The 18886-nt window shown below is 42.2% G+C and overlaps 1 protein-coding gene across 1 annotated transcript in view; it reads right to left on the reverse strand.

Moving 5' to 3' along the window:
* The window catches only part of nrip1b (nuclear receptor interacting protein 1b), a 37445-nt gene extending 19712 nt beyond the window's left edge, over positions 1 to 17733 (reverse strand). The window contains exon 1 of the mRNA XM_036594504.1: positions 17476 to 17733. The gene's annotated coding sequence lies outside the window, so the exon portion shown is untranslated. The remainder of the gene's footprint in view (positions 1 to 17475) is intronic.
* Positions 17734 to 18886: the final 1153 nt, after the last annotated feature.

The raw sequence follows: 18886 nt of genomic DNA on the forward strand, positions 1-18886 counted from the left end.
CGAAATGGACTAGACAAAAGGAGGTGGTCGAGGGTCTGTTTCATTTCCGTTTTCACTTGAAACACAACTGAAACATCCATAACAAATGGGCTAACGTTACCATATTCTACACTGTTTGTACACAACATCATTTTCACTTACTTGTGGCATACCAATATAACGGTTATGAAGAAACTCATACTTGAGGAAGAAGCACCCACTACTAACGAATAGCGTGTCTGCAAGTATTGTGATGTTCTATTTTTGCTACCCTGCCCACCCCTACCTGGTCAGAAATGTAGCAGCTGGTGTGAAAACCCCCCAAAAAAACCCCAAAAAGCTTCTGTGGCCAACTGTTAAATGATGAATGGGACCCATAAAGGTTGCTATAAAAGCTGATGCGTGCTCTGCCAAACAGCTAGATCTGAACTTTACCTCTGTTCCTATCTAGGTCATGTCACACTCATGGGTGACAGGCTCTGTATTGTGTTATTACTACTCTCTGCCAGGCTGATTTAAGCCTTTGTCTGCATGCATCTGTCATAATCGGGCAAATATCTTCAAAAGCTACAAAGCACTAAGCCGTCACCATAAGTGCCAATACTGACTGATGAGAATCTTCCTCAAGTGGAGGAAGGCAGTGCTAGGCAGGAGGGTAAGGGGCAGTCGTTAGACAAAGCTGGGTTTAGGAGTTAGAAAGAGAGGGAGGAGGCAGTCATGAAGTTCAACTGGTTGAGGAGGCCACCGCAGCGGACAAATTTGGATGGTTGTCTCTTTAAATAACTTTAAGACTCTCCTCTGCTCCTCTCTCCTTCCCCCAACTCTGGCTCTGCCTGCATATGTGGCACTACAAAGCTGCCTCGGCTCCTTTTCAGCTTTGCCAGACGCGGAGCGGGGAGCAGCCCTCGATCACAGCCTCAGAAACAAAGCTTATTGTGCCACATAAAACGGCGTATCTGGACCCAGAGCCCTGAGTCACCGAGGGGGTTAAAGCCTGTTTTCCGTACGCACAAGGGGGGATGATGGATTTTTACAGTGCCTCCCCCCCTTCCCCCGTTTCCTGTTGTTCCTGAATGTCACAGGGCGAGTGTGCGTGACCTTGAGCGGCATCGCTGGCACAGCGCGAGCTGCCTCGCCTGCAGGCGTCCTTGAACCGGATCTGCAAGACAAAAACCTTCACACCGCCTGATAGACATCTCAAATCTCCTTCAACGTCTCTCTCTCGTTCTTTTTCTTTTTTTTTTTTTATCCTCTCTTTTCCAATCTGCGCGGCTGCTCTTATCGGGCCCCCAGTGGGGGAGAGCATTATCAGAACCCTGCATCTCTAACCCTACCATTGAACTCTGAGATACAGGCAGAATTTCAAAATGTCTGACTGGTGTATTTTTAACCTCTGCCACGAATTCAGCTGCTAATACAAGGTGGTGGGTGGGTGGACGGAGGGCGAGGAGAGGGTGGATGGCAGTTGAGGGGAGGGTGGAGTGACTCCGGATGGCGCCGGTGCCACTGGGGGTGTGGAAACTCGCTGACTTGTCTTAAGATGCCTTTCAGACGAGTGGAATTCAACTTAACAAGCGTGCTGTGAGGGAAAAAATACCTGGACTTGTTAACATAAGTACGCAGAGGCCCTGAACAAACTCCCTTGTTTAAGGTCTTTAGACAGCATGCTTCAGTGGAAGCGCTCGCCTTATCTGAGAATAATGAGCAGAATCCTCCATACCGATGTGGCCCTGAGACAGCTGAGGAATACAGTGGGCAAAAAAATAAATAAAAAAAGCTTTGCATGATTTGCTGAACAAGCTACTGCTGGTTTATATCAGACGCTGTTTGATGCGAGAGCAGGATGGGGAGGAGAGGAACGATAAAGCAGTTTCATGAACTGAGTCTCAACTCCACATTCTTAAACCTCCTCGGCAGCTTGGTACTCTCCGCTGATGCCTCGTGGCAAAAGGACAAGATAATTCGCCCGAGAAAATTCTACAGTGGGTGCGTTCTGCAGGAGGAGGGAGAGAATTTTATCACCATGCAAATGCGGTGCCCTTGGATGCACCAGAGTGCTGCACCAAGGTTCATAGCATTAAGCAAATATTTGGACTGTCCTCCGTGGCTGTGACGCTGGAGTGTGGGAAGAGGAGGTGAGACGTATATGTTCTCTTGTTTTAACACGCCACTGTAGGGCAAATGGAATAAAGGCTTTCATTGACTACAGTTTGTTACGAACCCAAATATTGCCTGAGACCATTCTGCTCAAGCTTTGAGTTTGACCCCGACTGTAGCCTGGCAATATTCTCTCTGAACTCGGCTGGAACTAGAAAAAAAAAAACAACCTGACTGTAGCCAGACAAAATTCAGCCTGAACAAGACTGAAGGCCAACAAAAATTCTGTACCAGCCCAACTGTAGCCCACCGAAAATTCTATCAGAAACTAGTCTCAGCCTCATATGCCTATGCGGAGCATATGGTATCTGTAACAGGTTAAGCTGTCAACAACAGTTGGGATTTTGCCAGTTCCATTCTAACTGGCTATCAGCAGGTGTGTACTTGTCCAATGGGAAACAAAGTTTTGGAAACTGTCACCAGCTTTGTGTGCCACGACGGGTCTTTTGGAGCAAGATGTAGTCGCTGGACTGAAGAAAAGTCCTTCAAGGGTTTTCTTTGAAGCATTCAGCCTACTAATTTGTTGTGCACAGGTTTGTTTTGGTATTTTGAGAATCGATTCACATCACATTAAAACAACAGTTTGTGGCTAGTTAGTTTGCAATCCAATTAAAAGGCCTATTCCTGTCAAAGTAGGCGGCTCTTGGCCACATTAAGGGAGGAAAGACACTCTGGCAATAGCCATGTCTGGCTTGCAAGACTAGCCCCAACATGACTGTAGGCCAACCAAATTCTGTGCCAACCTGACCTGTACCTACTGTTTTACTTCACCCGCATCCATTCCGGCCTTATGGACATCCATGCCATACACGTCATTTCAGCATGCTGGATAAAAAATTGTTTACGGTAGTAAAAGAAGTGATGAAGAAAGAAATAAAGTAGGAAAAATAATGCAGTGGTATTCCAGAAACACATACATGAAATTTAAACCTGACTGGAACTGAGAAATGTTGTCCAAACTCAATGTGAACAATCAGGTATCACTGCGTTCAAACAAATAATTCAAGCTGTAAGCAGGATGCACAGGACAGCACGGAGCTCGTCCTTTGCTGGAGATTTTGCCGGTCCAGAGTCCGTGCAGCCGGCACTATCGGCTGACCTTTCCTCACTGTAATGCTATCACATGTCATCTGTGGTCCTGCTGGAAACCATCTGCTCTGTTCCTTGCTGCCGGCCCACTGAACGGCCAGAGCCAGTCCTGAACCGGCTGCAGGCCTCCTCACCTCCAGCCGGACTCCATCAGATCAGTGCCTGCATGTTACACCAACCACACACACCCCAATGCTCAGGCACAAGCTGCCTAAAGACGCTGCTGCCACATGTCTCGATTAGCGAGAGGGGCTTCTGCACTGAGGCCAAGTGTCCACCATTAAAAATAAAAAATATATGATGCAAATCTTTGTCATATAACCCCACTCCAGGACGATGTGCCATTCCATGTGAGGGCCTGCACACCTGGGTAAATATAGCACTCTTTCAGCACAGACTACAGGACCTCGCCAATTTGGGTTCCATTAGTCAGAGCACTTGTGGGCGCCTCTGCAGCCCAGCCTGCAAATCGCACTTCAGCATAACTCAAACACTAAAAACACACACATCAGGGTCAAAGTCCCATTTGCTCCCTCTAAGATTCATACCACTCAGTCGACACAGTGAAATAAGGCTGGATTCTGTCCGATCAAACACGGCAAGATGTCATAAAGCGCCACAGCTCCAAGGATAAGGCTCTCGAGTTCCAAAGTCCAGCTCCTAGTGGTGTTGTAAATTTTGGCAAGCTTGCCTCCTTTCTGCTTTGGCCCTGAGTCTGCTTATGTCTCTATGGGTGAAGGGTGCTTGGCAGAGCTCAGAGCTAGGCCACAAAAAGGAACCTCTCCTGATTTTGGCAAGTCATGCATGGGAAAACAGTGCATTCTGAAAACATGCAATAGTGCAGGTCAGTTTTTAATAACACTTTACTCGAACACTGCCACATAACATTGACATAACCAAGCCATAAACATGTCACAGCAGATGTCATATGCTGTTATGTCATGACAGATTTTGTTCAGTAATATGAGAGTGTCATGTTACCATTATTGGTAATTGCCATGACAGATGCCATGTTTGGTGTCATTATGTTTGATGACACGACAGCTAACGAGAATACGCTCAGCAAAAATTCATGACATCAAATATTACGGAATCTGTCATGACAATTACCAGCGAAAGTAAGTGTTGGATTACAGAACGGAATCTGTCACGGCAACTCATGTTTATGGCATAGTTATGTCAATGCTATGTAGCATACACCAGGGGTGTCAAACTCAACCAGTAAAATGGCCATGTTAAAAAATCTCATAAAATCTGTTGGCCAGCGAAAAAATGTTTTTATTTAATTTTTAATGCTGTGCTATTACCCAAACTGGCCATTGTTTATTCAAAATATGCAGCAGACCATGAAATATTACATGGACACTTGAAATATTCAAAATATTCATATTCTTTTAACCTACCTGTTTGCTTGATTTAGACCCCTGTCATCCTTTCTTTGCTGCAAGTTCATTAATACTTGGGTTCAGTTTCTGAGCTGCTGAGCTGACGTTCAGTGTTTATATTGGTTGAACTGCAGCCGAAATGCATTTTGGCGATATGACTGTTGTAGACTGAGGTGTAACCACTGTCCCACAGACTTCTTGGGGGAGGAGATTCGGAACATGTTACATCGCAGTGCATGCTGGGGGCTGTAGTGCAACACACTGTGAAATGGGCTAATATTAATAGGAATTAAAATACTTTTGGGGGCTGGATAGGATTGTGTGGAGGGCCTGATCTGGCCCACAGGCCTTGTGTTTGACAAGAGCTCAGAGCTCAGAAATAAAAAAAAACATTTACAATGAAAAATGTTTCTTTTACAGTACAAAAACAGTCTTCTGGAGAAATATCTGTCTGACTGCTGTCAAAATTCACACATGATGGCTATGAGCATACAAGCTCTTCGTAAACCTGTCCACGTTATATTCCATCCCACTTTAGTTTGTGCCCTACTCTACTCTTCTCCACCTGAACGACACCTGGAGCTAGAATACGTTTTCGCATAGACTCGATTGATTCTCGAGGGTTAACTGTGTACTGCGGAGCTATGAGAAACATCAAGTTTCTTCCGGGAGAATTTCTGCCAGGCTTCGGTGTATGTATGTGCGTAAGATGGGCCTGGGAGAAGGGGGGGACCTCCGTGCGGAGCCTGGGGTATATAATCTATGGTTCATTTGCAGCTTCCTCCACAATACGACAAGCCGTTTACAAGATGTAGCCTTTGCCGCTGACCCACTTCTGTGTCGCTGCGTCTGGAGACAAGGCCCTGCCTCCCTATCAAGCCCTGCTCCCCATCTGACTGACGACAGCCCTGCCACCCTCTGCCTCCGTGAACTGTGAGAAAAATAGGTCGCCATGACCCACTTTTTCTCTCTCTCTCTTTTTTTTCCAAGAGAGCATGTGAAGAGCGCCGCAGAGTCTGATCAGGCACCTCCAAGAGAGAGAGAGAAAGGGAGGGAGAGAAGGAAAGAGAGTGGGAGAGAGAGAGAGAGAGAGGTGTAGAGAGACAGGGAGAGAGAGGGCAAGTGGGAAAGACATGAAGAGAGAGAAGGGAAAAGGGGAGGGGGAAGAAAAAATGGGAGAAAAAGACGACTAAGGGAAAGACAGCAAGAGAGAGAAACTCTACCTTCATTAACCCCAGTGCTCTGAGAGCAAGCTCTGCTCGGATCAGAGATGTATGAAGCCCTTATCAGGCAGCTCGTGTGGAAGCAGCTCACGCCTTAATTAAATAGCGCCCGCAGCCAAACTCGGGCAGCCTGGACTCTGGATTCCTCTCTCCGCACCAGGACTGGTACGGTTACTGGCAGAGGTGGGCAATATGGCAAAAAATATATCACGATACTTTAAGACCTTTACACAATACACAGTATGCATGACAATATTCAATTTCTCTGAAGTTATCAATAACTATGAATATCATTTTACTCAATGCTTCACATCCTGCGCTGCACTAAAACCAACAAAACAGAATTAACTATGTTCTCTTTAAGTACTGACAACATCCATACTACGCTCAGAAAAGCACATTTTGACATAATCATGATAAATAGTCTAGTGTGCGGTTTTAATGATATATCATGATACAAAAAAAGCAATGGAAATTATATTATATTATGAATCTACAGCAACTCTAATAACCATGCACAATTCTTGTCTTTTTAGAAAGTCATAAAATAAGTAAACAGCCTACTGCTACACAATTTGTGTTTGCTAGTTTGTGAAAAACATGGCGGAGGTAGCTTTCAAAAAACAAGTCATTCAATAGAAAATCTATCAATATAGTTAAGATTTTCAGTACATGCTAAAGAACCACAAATTTAATTTACAAAAATATATTAAATCAGCCAAGGAATGTTTGCTCATGTACATTTTCACTGGAGTTACAAGCCAAATGTGGCTAAAAAGTAACGGAGGGCTGCCACCCAAAAACTTCTACTGACTTCTATTATATTAGCCTTGTAGGTCCATTGCAAAACCAAATAAACTTCAGACACCAAAAAGGTCTCAGCTGACCTACAACAGATAACGTTTGTGTAAATTTGACCTGCTGATGGACTACTTTAAAGATGCCATGATTATCCTGAAAATTAAATTACATAAATTAAACATAAATTACTTGTGATTTACGTCACAATAGGAAACCTTCAATCTCTCCCTTTCCTACGCCATATGCACTGTTCCTCCTTCCAGTCTGAGAAGAGCTCAAGAGAGGAAGCCATCACTCAAAACCCTGCATCTAGACCCTGCTTTAAGATACATCATCTTGAGCACACATCCACACGGTCAGAGCGCTTTACTCATTAACTTATGATTTACACAGGCGCTGCCTTCCAAATCCCGAGAGCTTTACGGGCAGATCAACAGCCACCTCTCGATCTGGGCGTCTGCTGCTTCTGTGGACTGGCTGTGCAGACGGCGATGTTTGCCGATAACGTGAGAGCACGCTCTCTCGCCCCGGCAAGGATCCTCTGTGTGATCCTCGTAATGTGAGAACATGTTTCCAGGCAACACAAACAGACAAATGGTCAGATATATTGATCACTGTTGCACCATCAACAAAACACTAATGTGTCTGTCCTCTGACATACATAATGCCAACGTTCATTCGAACCAATACTCATCACCTATAGCACGTTTGGATTGTGAAACTGTGCAAAAGCTCCTCACAGGGTATATGTGTCGCAGTGTGGTTAGTGTGCAAAACAGGTGCATGTGTCAGAGAGGTGAGAAAAAAGTGGTGCATTAACCTTTGTCTGACATTCCACCGACAACAGACAAGTGTGACCCGTAACTACACTCAAAAACAAGAGCATAACAAAAAAGTATAAGAACTAGAGGCCCAAGTATTGATATTTTACTTAATCCCATGAACCTGATAAACCCCCGAAAAAAAGGCCATTTATTTAAATCCACTTTAAATCAGGCACAGTAGCTACACTGCATGCACATCTGCCACTGGCATTATGAACTTCAGCGAACCAGAGCTTTCCGAGTCCTACCATGTTTCCTATCACTGTATAAAAGATGCATGAGGTTTCCTTTCTTGTTGGATGCACTGTGTTCATTCAGAGCACAGTTCAGACTGGTAAGAGTACGTTCTTGTTTTGTTTAATTAGGGTAACGATAAAAGCTGATGTGTCTTATATTCCTATTCATGTGTTTTTTTGTTCAAAATTGTTCTTTACGGACAAAATAAATACAACAGCAACACTTAGAAAATTCATCACTGATGGAAAAGAGGAGATAAAATGACAAAAATGACAGTTTTTTGCTTCAGCCTTAAGGAGTTAATTATTCAATGTTAATCATTATTAAGCCCATTGGTAGAAGAGACTACCAAAATGCGTTTGGTTTTCATCTACAAGATATCACAGTTTCTTTCAGGTGAGACCAAAGCTTTTGTCACTGAAACTATTATAAACGGTTAGATAGAATAGTGGATTGTAGTGGATCTTCGAACATACTTTGGTCCCTCCATTGAGACAAGACTCACCTTGTAGCTAAATGCAGCACGCAGCCACTTTAAACAACAGGTGTTGTTATCAACGTTAGCCTCATAGCTCCAGCACTAAAAAAAGCAAAATTAGGACACCAATCATGTCTTGGCTGACTGACATCATCTGAGGCAAGTGAAAAATTGTGTACTTTTTTTTTGACAAACCAATTCTTTTAAAGCCTGTTATTAATGTTTTTGTTTACTTCACAAATAATAGCCTCTGCTAATTTCTGCTAATTAAGTACAAATGCTGAATGTTGTTGGCTGTTGATTTGTTTAATTAGGGCTGGGCGATAGGGGGATGTATTTGGATATCGTCGATGATGGACAAGTAACCTGATGGTGATGTGTAAAAGGCGATAATCACTATCTTGGTAAAAGAGCTGAGGGAGAACTAGAGAGGGCTAATTTGCCATTAAACAGCTCGGGAAAAACATTGGGACGTACATGAATGGAATCTAAATGAATGCTGACATGCTTTGGATCTTCAGCTCGCCTTCAAAGTCACTCGCTGCAGTAAAAAAAACAAGCTAAAATAACTGAACGTTAGCGTAGAGCAGCTAAGTTAACTCTAACCTGAAGAGAAAGTTCCTCTGATCCTCGCCAGTGCGAGGTATTTTCTGTACAGATTAAGTGTCCTTGTGGTCAGTTGAATAATGAAAACACCACTGTAATGACAGAAAAGGCCTTGTTTTTAATGTGGAAAGCGCGCGGGCATGGCTTTGGAAATCACTTGCAGTCTGTAGTTTCTCCAGCAGGGAGTGCTATTAGTGTGCAAGTTGCCACAAATCTGCGGCAAAGGAAGCTCAGGAACATTTATTATAACGACAGATGAAGAGGTTCTCACAGGATGTTGGGTTACTCAGTATCATATTTAATAGGTGAGGTTTATTAAAGATTTTCATTAAAACAGTTAATAATTAAAAAGAGCACACGGACTAAAATAGAAAGTAGGTCAAAGCCGCCGTGGACCACGTGATTTTTGATATTACTGATAATTGCAATTTTTTAACCACAAAATATCGTGCTAATTATTTTTAGATATCACCCAGGCCTACTTTACAGTTCTGTTTTGCTTCAGTAAAAAAAAAACTGAAGTGAGATGAGCAAAGTGTACACTTAGATGAAGCAGATAAAGTTTTCTTTTTGGAGGAATAATTTGCAGTCAGAATCATAAAACTTAGCATATCACATATATTAATTATCAGAATAGAACTGCATTTTGGCTCAACACTCTTTCATAATAATATCATATCATGTGATCTGCAGCGATTTACACCCTTGATAAAAACAGAGTACATAACACAAACAACGACATTTACACATATCTACAAAATCAACCTTTATATTTACATTACAGATTTTCTCAGGATAACTACTTGCCATTTTCTTGTAGATATTCAGCAACAAAAGCATTTTAAAATCATGTCTATATAAAGATCAATTACGTTTTCCCATTATAACTCCATACATTCCTCTGCCAGGTCTGTCAGTGCTCGGGTGAACATTCACCTCTCCAACAAACACCTCTGAAAGGCATTATTAAGCTGTCGAATCAAACTGCTCATTGACCTTATTAAACCCATTTAAATGTATTTAGGTCAGGCCCTGCCTCCCTATAAGCATGAAGGTCAGCCCTGAATGGAAGGGCAGGTGGCTTAGAGGAAGGCTCTGCTAAATCGGAGTCGTCTGGCCTCTGTGACTCAGACATGTAAACACAGTTACACAAGTGGAGCAGTAGCACATTTCAGCATGCAGCCTCGTATCAGCGCCAGAGCTTTCGGCTCCCCCAGAGACTGATTCAGGCGTTCCAATCTGGAGATGAGTGTGCCCAATATTTCAAACAGCCCGAGTCTCTAGAAACATTCATGAAGTGGCAAGAAATTACCTCACTGATATTGGCCATTTCAGCTCTGAGTCAGGGGCTATTCCAGCAGAAATGCTTCTGTCAGAGTTATTCTGTTAGTTGCTATGGGTAACAAGTACTAGTTAATTTGGAAATGTAACCACAAAATAAGCATCTATGCCACATATCATCACTGTTGTACTAAAATCTCAATTTATTTATTATTGTATTTATTATTGTTTTACATTATTTGTAAATGCAGCTGTCTCTTCCATTGTATGAACATTTCATGATGAATGGACCAATAGAAATGGTCCAAAATAACTGGGAATACAATCTCATCATATTAATCTACAGTAAAATTAAAAATGTCTTACATTTAGAAGCTGCTGTCCATTCATTTTCTACCAACCTTGGTGCAGACAGTCAAGCTGCTTCCAGAGCTTTGGTTACAATACAACCTTATCACAAAATCTGATTCAGGCCAACAGCGACATTCTGCTAGAATCCTTCAAAAGAAGGCCCAAATCTTTAGACAAGCATGTTACTCAAACCCTCCAAGTGCACTTAGTCAAGCAGTGCCTCTTTGTAAGGTGTCACATGATTGAATCTTGTTTTGGAGTGTTATTTAAAAGCTTCTCCAACAAGGAGGTCAAGGTCAGGATAGTCTTAATGCCTGCTGCCTTCCTCTGGCTCAGCCTCTATAAGCATGAAGTGGCTCTCTAGGACACTGGGGGCATCTATCTTCCCACGGTGCCCAAGGACATCTCCCGAAGTGTTGGAGGAGCCACGTCTGGGCCACAGCTCTAACTCATCGTCCAGCCGCCTGCAGCTAATTGGGATGCAGAGAAAGTAGACGCAGAGCAAGACTGAGCACTACAGCATGCAGGGTTCTGACCAGGGTTGGGCAATATAGTGATATTTCATCATTATTGTGATAAATGGTGCCATTATATGCTTTTCTGAATGCAATGTAATACAGTACATGAATATGTGCTGAACAGCTGCATGTTTCATTAGAGAGAATATTTGGTCATGTTCAATCAGATTTAGTGCAGGGCTAGACATGAAAAGCTGAAGAAAGAAATTATTGCACACAGAGTTGTTGCTGATATTAGTAGACTTAAAGATTAATTCAATATCAATATCAACATTGTCTTAACAAGTCTGAGAAACTTCACCTGAATTATTCGCACTGCCTGCTGATGAGTTAGACCAAATAGATGACCCATGCACAACCAGTACAAACTGGCTATCTAGCACATTATGTGCAGCGTTGGGGTCTCAAACCAAAAAAAAATGGATATGCTGGTCTTCTTGGCCAAAACGAGGCAAGTAGCATACAGCATCTTACATATTTAACTTAAGTTAAACAAGTAAGGGATATATTTAAAGCTATATATTTATATTTAAACTCAAATCTCATATTCAAATAATGACATTTTTTGCTTTGTTCTTAAACATTTCCCTAAAGAGATTTTACACAATTCATAAAGGGTAAAGGGAAAAACTTAGGGTCAAAACTTAAGGTCACAATGTTTTTTGGACCTGATCACTGGACCTCAATATATAGCAAATAATCAAAATTCAAATCTCAGTCATAATATTGGTCAGAAAAATCAGAATTAGATATTTTGCCCAAATCTTGCAGCCACAGTGGCACCTCTGATGCACTTTGTCTGTTCCAACTAAACAAAAACGAAATATTGTGATTCATGTCGAGTATCTTGATTTATCTTCGCCGTATCAGCCACCCCTTGTTTTTGCTAAAATAAACTGACAAGCTAAAACAACTAAGGAAGGAAAGCAGGGCCAAAATAAACTGCTAAGCTCTGTAATGTTCTTCCTTTTCATTCACACCCATATGTGACTACCTTCACAGCCTTCACAGCAACGCGCACCGCCTCAAGTCTGTTCAAATACACCAGCGTCTGCCTCTTCAGGCATAAAAACAGCATGCGGAGAGCAGGGCTATGCGGTGGGACTTCATCAACGCCTCACTGCTGACTGTGTCCTAGGGACAGAAATCTACTCTCCGCCATCTATCGGCACCGGAGAGGTGTCCCTTGTTGCCCAGCAACAGCGCAGTTCATTTTAACCCCTGAGTGAAGGCTTTTGTGCTCCAGCAGCGGGTGCCCGGTGTCACTCAGCTTTAGGAAGTGAGACGACTTCATCCCTCGCAGCTTTTTCATGTGCCATTTTGTGCCTAGAAAGGCTTAAAGAAGCTGCAGCTCTCAAGAACACCGAGCTTCCGAGCTCCAGCCCTGCGGAAAAAGACGAGTGTGACAAGACTGTTAACTTAATTGGAGGAGTGACAAAAGCAAGACCCAACCGTGGAACGGGTCACTATCCGGTAATGACTTTAAGGGCCAAAACGGCTATGATGTACGAGCTGGGAAAGAACCTACTCCGAAGTGTAAAAAGGTAAAAAGAAAGCGGGAAGAATCTGATCTCTTCAACTAGCTCAACTCCCATACTTACTCTGCAATCTGTAGACTATCTAATTTAGAGAACTGTGTGCAGATGGAGGTAAACAGTGTGCAACACCCATATGGAGATGTTTATAGTGTTTCGTTTTTAGTCTATTCGCCACTCCATTAACGAAACCTCGTCTTCATCTCAGATTCACTGGAAAATAAATAAATCTTCCAGACACAATTCCACAACACACAAGTCTCAGTCCACCTTCTGGCTCAATATATCCACCTCTCATTCATAAATTCTGAAAAATTCCTTTTTAGTTAATTGCGGAGAGCGAAAACAAAATCCAAAAGGAAAGCTTTTAAAGAGGGGCTGACGCAATTAGGTTGGGATCTTCCCCCCCCACCCACCCACCCTGTCCTGGGCCCGTACGTGTGCAGAGTCAGACACCTGCGTTTAAGTCAGGTCATTACGTAAATCTCTCCCGCCACAGCTTACCGCGCCAGACGCTGCGTCCTTGCCTCGGCTTTGAAGGTTCCCAAAAGGACAGGCCCGCTAAGAAGTCATGAAGGACAGTCCCAGTAAAAGGCTAGCGCCGCGATGGCCTTGGACTTTGAATTCCTCAGTAGACAGGCTCATGCATCAATCCTTCAGCTTACACAGACAAGGCACTAACCTTCGCAACTCTGGACTCACTAGGAATGACTGGCATTTCACTTAGCCAGACCCTCTCTCACTCCTTCTCTCTCTCTCGCCTGGTCTGACTCTGTATAACCTGTTTAAAAATAAGGCACAGCCCACAGCTTCGCGAAACACTGCAGAAACAAACTAAGCATGTTAATCAAACTTAGTGACCCCCCCCCCACCCTTGTTCTCTGCCTGCTACCCTGTCACTTCACGAGTCTGGAGGACATCACCCATATCACATATGGTAGTCTGACAGTAATTGTATTAAATTGAATTATATGCTACGAAAGTCGCGAGATCATGTTTCTCATAATCAGCATCTTTCCATTTTGGAGGCCAAAAGTATTATACAAGTGACCTTAACTCATAAGGGACGCCACCTTATGTAGTCAGGAATAGAAAAGATTCTGTGCTCTGTGTTTGAGGTAACCAGTGCAGGGCAATAAAGGATTAGTGGTTTTGACAGATAATGAACATTTTACCCAGGGTCACGTTCTACTCTTCAAACTAGAGGCGCCTGTGTTTTGAGGTTTTTATAGCACTGTGTGAGGTTTTCTTTGGTGTTCGTTTAATAGAAGTTAAAGCAAGCAAAGTCGGGTTTTGTAGCAAGACTTAACCGATATAAAAATTTGGTGGCGGACACCAATTTTAGAGGGGTAAAAATTCCAATAACCAATAATATTGGCCAATAATTTGACATATATATTTTTAGATTTTAACTTTATACCCTAATAGTGGTGGTTAAACAGGGCTTTACTGTCTGATATGATTGTGAGTTTTCAGTTATCATACTTTTTAAAATCTAATCATTAAAATCATCTCTTATTTTTCAGTTTTCTTCATAAAAAAACACTTGTTTCTCATGCTATAAGGTTAGGTTTGGGTGCACTTTATATGTGATATGTAACTTGCAATTTTGTGTAATATGTAATGATTTTGACTTCAGATTCATCAGTTCAGTCTGTATTGGTGTCATATTGTTACTAACTTACTAAACTACTAAAGTTCAATTATATGTCACTAAGTTTGCTTGAAATCCTTCAGTGTCGCAAACAAGAAAAGAGCTGCTCATCGCCAATATTATCAGCCAATACTGATAATATCTCGGACCGCTTATATCTTCCAACCGGTAGGCCTATATCAGTCTGTAGGACACTTTTTTAGCATGGAGTCTGAGCACTCTGGAAGTATGTCAATTCAAATATCATCCCATACAGTGATGGTGAATTTTACCAATAACGCCCAGCAGTAGAGGTTAAACACTTATTTCTAATGCAAACCAGGAGACGGTGAGCATCAAGTTATGTGCTTTCCACAAAGTGTAAACTAAATGACGAGAAAGTCAGAGGCTGAGCTGCTTCTGGGAACGCTGGTGGATGTCACTGCCTGGCACAGATATTTCACAGCTGCTGTTTTTAAATGGGTGATGATGGTACGGGTGGCCTGCCTAATTTATCTGACCTGCATCTTTGCCTGAGACTGGAAAGCAAATTCAGCAAACTATAAATTATTAACAGTAAACCAATCAGCAAAAATCAATCCATCACCATAAATGAAAGAGTGTTGCCACTAGTCCAAGGCAAAGGCACAAATTCTTTCAGCAGATGAGTCTCTGCCCCATATCTCACAGCCACAGTCCTGACCATTCATCTTTGCTCCAATGGTTTTAATGTTCTACCTTGCCTGTATTTCTAGCGTTCAGAAAGATTAATGGAATGCTTTTTTTTCCCTTTGCGAGAAACTGGCTCATCTTCATGCCATCTACGCTAAGACATACAGACCGATGTTGTTGACTACAGAACAGACACCATACCAGAGTTTTAATCCTGCTCTGCATTGACACATACTAGGGTTTTTTCCAGGGCAAAGGCTAAGCTGACATAGAGGCACTCAAAACAAAACATGTACCTGCAACTACCTCGAAACCTGGAGATACACAGGCTACGTGCTGTTTTTTTTCTTCATAAGAGGCTTAAAGCACCCAACAGACTCCAAAGGTGCTGAGGCCAATGGGACCATTTTGAGGTGAGAATTGCAAGGCATTGTTTTCATGTTTCACAGCTCTGCGTGGCAGTATTCCCAAGTATAAAGGAAGAGATAATGTGGTCATTTTCATTTTCCGAGCAACCATCAACACCATCCATGAGTCATTCTCACACTTAAACAAGCCCACTAGCAATGCTCACACCTCACGCAATCAGTTCGGGACTACTGGTCCTGCACGCCACTACAAAACATGAGCGGTCATTGAAACGAATGGTTTTGTACCTGTAGATGTGACTCAGTGAGGGAAGCTCTGAAACAATTCTAAATTGATTTGCATTCACATTTGACTGTTGACTCTACTACTACCATGATGGGCCATAAAGATATATCAGAGGTGTTAGCAGCACTGAACACAATGGAAACTTCTCAGCATAGTTTTCGAATGCACATCATACCATAGGCAGAAAACAAAAGCCCTGATATCAACCCAGTACTGATACCTGGTATCAGATTAGTGTCATCTCTACCTACTGGTATAACCACATCATCCATTATCCATACGATACCCATATATTTTCCCTTCAAAGCCAAAGCACGGATACCTTTACTAGAAGTTCATCAGCAGTTGAGTGAAATGAATAACAGTGTTAAACAGTGTTGCCTATTTAAAAATGAGGAAATCTAGATGGTAGAGGTGGATGACACATCATAATGCTTCACATACAATATGCATGACATGAAAAATGTTGTTTTTCTGAGCTTTACAAACAAGTTAGATGGGGCAAAATGCACCTGCAAAACAGTAGTTTACGAAAATAAAATGTTTAAGAAAAAACATTAGGAAAAAGCAAATAATTACTAAATATGCTTAATATTATGCAGTTGTTTAATGTTTCAGAGGTACGGTACCCACAATATACTCTGAAAGGTATATCATGACGCGATTTATCACAATAATGATAGCATTTCGTCAAATTGCCAACCCCTACTAGGTGGAGTTACGACCCCTAGTTTTGTAATCATTATCAACAGGACATTTAATGGGTCAACATGGACAACAGACAGGCTTCTCAAACCTAAAGCTCAAGTCTGACCCCAATCTAACCAACTAAAACACCCAACAGCAAATTTACACAATTTTTCCCTTGATGTAAATGTTATCGATCAGCCAATATACATACACACATACATATATATATATATATATATATATATATATATATATATACATATATATAGCCATATTAGCCCTGTAGCTCATGTGCAAAACTAAAAGAAGAAGCAAACTTCACGCCTTGGCTGACCAACTACATTTGGATAATGGGAAAACTGTGTAAATTAGATCTTTTTCAGTGACCCATTCCTGCACCCAAGCTAGACCCCTGCTAATTCTGTCTATTTTTGCACGACAAATCATGAACTTGTTATTCTTTTTTCCCCCTTTCCTTCTCCAAAAAGGCACCAGCGAGCACCTGAACTAACAGTAGCAGGCCCCAACTGTGGCATCTGCTCAGTGACTCCCATAACCTTTTGACTCTGACCTCTGCAGTCTCTTCTTATTGACCAAAGCAGCAGGAAACCTCATGATAACAATAAACACCACACAGTCCAAAATCCATAGTTATCATTTGCCATCATTGGATTTTGGATCTTTTTTTGTTTTCTCTGCCCATGACCTGAGGAAGGCGCAGGGAGGGGGCAACTCTACTTTATTTCTCACTACATTTCCAATCCCTGATCATAGACATGTCACTCCAGGCCAATAATCTGCTGTTTTCACACACATTCATATTCATCCCAGTACTCTGTAGAAAAGTAGAGGCAAAAACACTGAAAGCCATAACTGTGTGGACACTGCAGGTTGCACAGACAGTGACAGTGTGTTCCAGTGATAATCAACAAGCAAGAAAAGAAAATGAGAAATATAGTAGCTGCCATTTAACCAAGAAGAAAGTAATAAAAGTGTAACGAAAGCTGTAATAACGTTGTAATAACGTTAGTATTTTTAACAAATCAACTTAAAAAGGTGAAAAGTCAGCCAGAACTGGACTTTTGCTTTAGATGAAACACATTCACGGGCAAAAAAGAGCCAGTTTTCGTCCAGCCTTCTTCTCATACCCAAATTCAGACGAAGAAACGCAGAGAATAGAAAAGAAAATGAAGGCAACACTCACACTAGCATGGAAATACAGCACAAAATGGAAACTAAACGAGCCACCATGGCGTGTCTGGTTAATTTTCTCCGACATTTTCAGTCACATTTAGTGTGAACGTGGAAAAAAAACACGACATTAACACCACCTTAGTCTCTCAAGGCAGCTGCCACACTTACCTGCTGCTAAACCTAAACCCCTTCTTCTTCTTCGACACACCGAGGGGGGAAAATCCTTCACCAAAGTCTTTTGACTGACAGTCTTTAAGTGTCCTTTCGCGTGTGAGAGCGCGTTTTAGGTACTCGATAGGGAAAGCCGATATGTCAGTCCAAAAGACGGGTCCAAAACGAACAAAAAAGACCCCCGGGTTTCGGACGGAGGCTCGCCGGGCTCCGCGCCCCTTCTCTCGGCTGTGACTGAATTCGTTTGCCGCTCTCGGAATCCCCTTAACTGTGGAGAAACCGTCGAGTGTGTTTTTTGTTTTCCACCAGCATTGTGGAAAGACCCGCCTTTCCCGCGTTAAGATTGGATAGAACTAGCGCGCGAGCTGCGCTCCGATTGGATGGCGGCGTTCCCGCCTGCGCTAGGATTGGATAGTGGTTCTTGCGTACAAGCTGTCCGCAGATTCGGCGAGAGTTAACTACTAGCCAATCCTGGCTCAGGTGGCGGGAGCAATGCTGACCAATCAGAGCATAAGGGAGGCGGGACTTTCAGGAAAACGGGTGGGAAAACAGAAAAACCGCTGCAATGTACAACTCCTCCCAGGCAGCAGCCTTAAAGGCGCAGTGAAGTACTTTAACACGCTGCTTGGAGAAACTGTCACTGTTACTCCCCATATTGTGCTCCGGATAGGAGATAAATTTAAAACTTTCAATATTATTATATTTTATACATTATTATATATTATCTGACACAGAGTACTAACACTGCTCTGTGAGTATCAACAAATAATCTCCAGATTTCAAGGAATGGTTCAGCAAAAAATCAAAAGTACACAGTTTTCCCCTTACCCTGCACGTAATTGATCAGCTAACAAACATCTGATGTCCAAATTTTGTTTCTTTAGTTTAGTGCAGGAGCTATGAGGCTAACATTGCCAACAAACACTAGAAATCAATAGTCACCCAATTTTTTTCTGTAAATACATCCCCTAAATTTCTCTCAACCCATTGAAACTGCAGCCAGGTCTTCATTGAGGTCATGCTGACTGTGGTTTACGACACAGGATGATCCTGTTTACACCTTGCATTTACATGTGTTTTGTGTCTGGACCATGTTAGAATAAACTTTGGTTAGATTCCACTCACACTTATCATTAAAATGCATCCCCAGCTTGACCAGATAAGACCCAATTGTTTATTTCCCATGTAAAAAGCACATTAACACGTATATCATTTTCATTTTGAATGTGGTTTGAGTGATCCAACAGTAATCCAATCACAATGAGTCCTGGGCTGCACACAATCACACCTGGCTTTTCATGCAGTCAAGTGAAATCTGAACATGAACTGATCACCAAAAATGCATTTTAGTACAAAGTATAAATAGGCCCTATGACTTACTGTAAAATATAAAAATGAACAAAACCTC

Source organism: Colossoma macropomum, unplaced genomic scaffold (genome assembly GCF_904425465.1).
Source record: "Colossoma macropomum unplaced genomic scaffold, Colossoma_macropomum, whole genome shotgun sequence".
Taxonomy (NCBI): domain Eukaryota; kingdom Metazoa; phylum Chordata; class Actinopteri; order Characiformes; family Serrasalmidae; genus Colossoma; species Colossoma macropomum.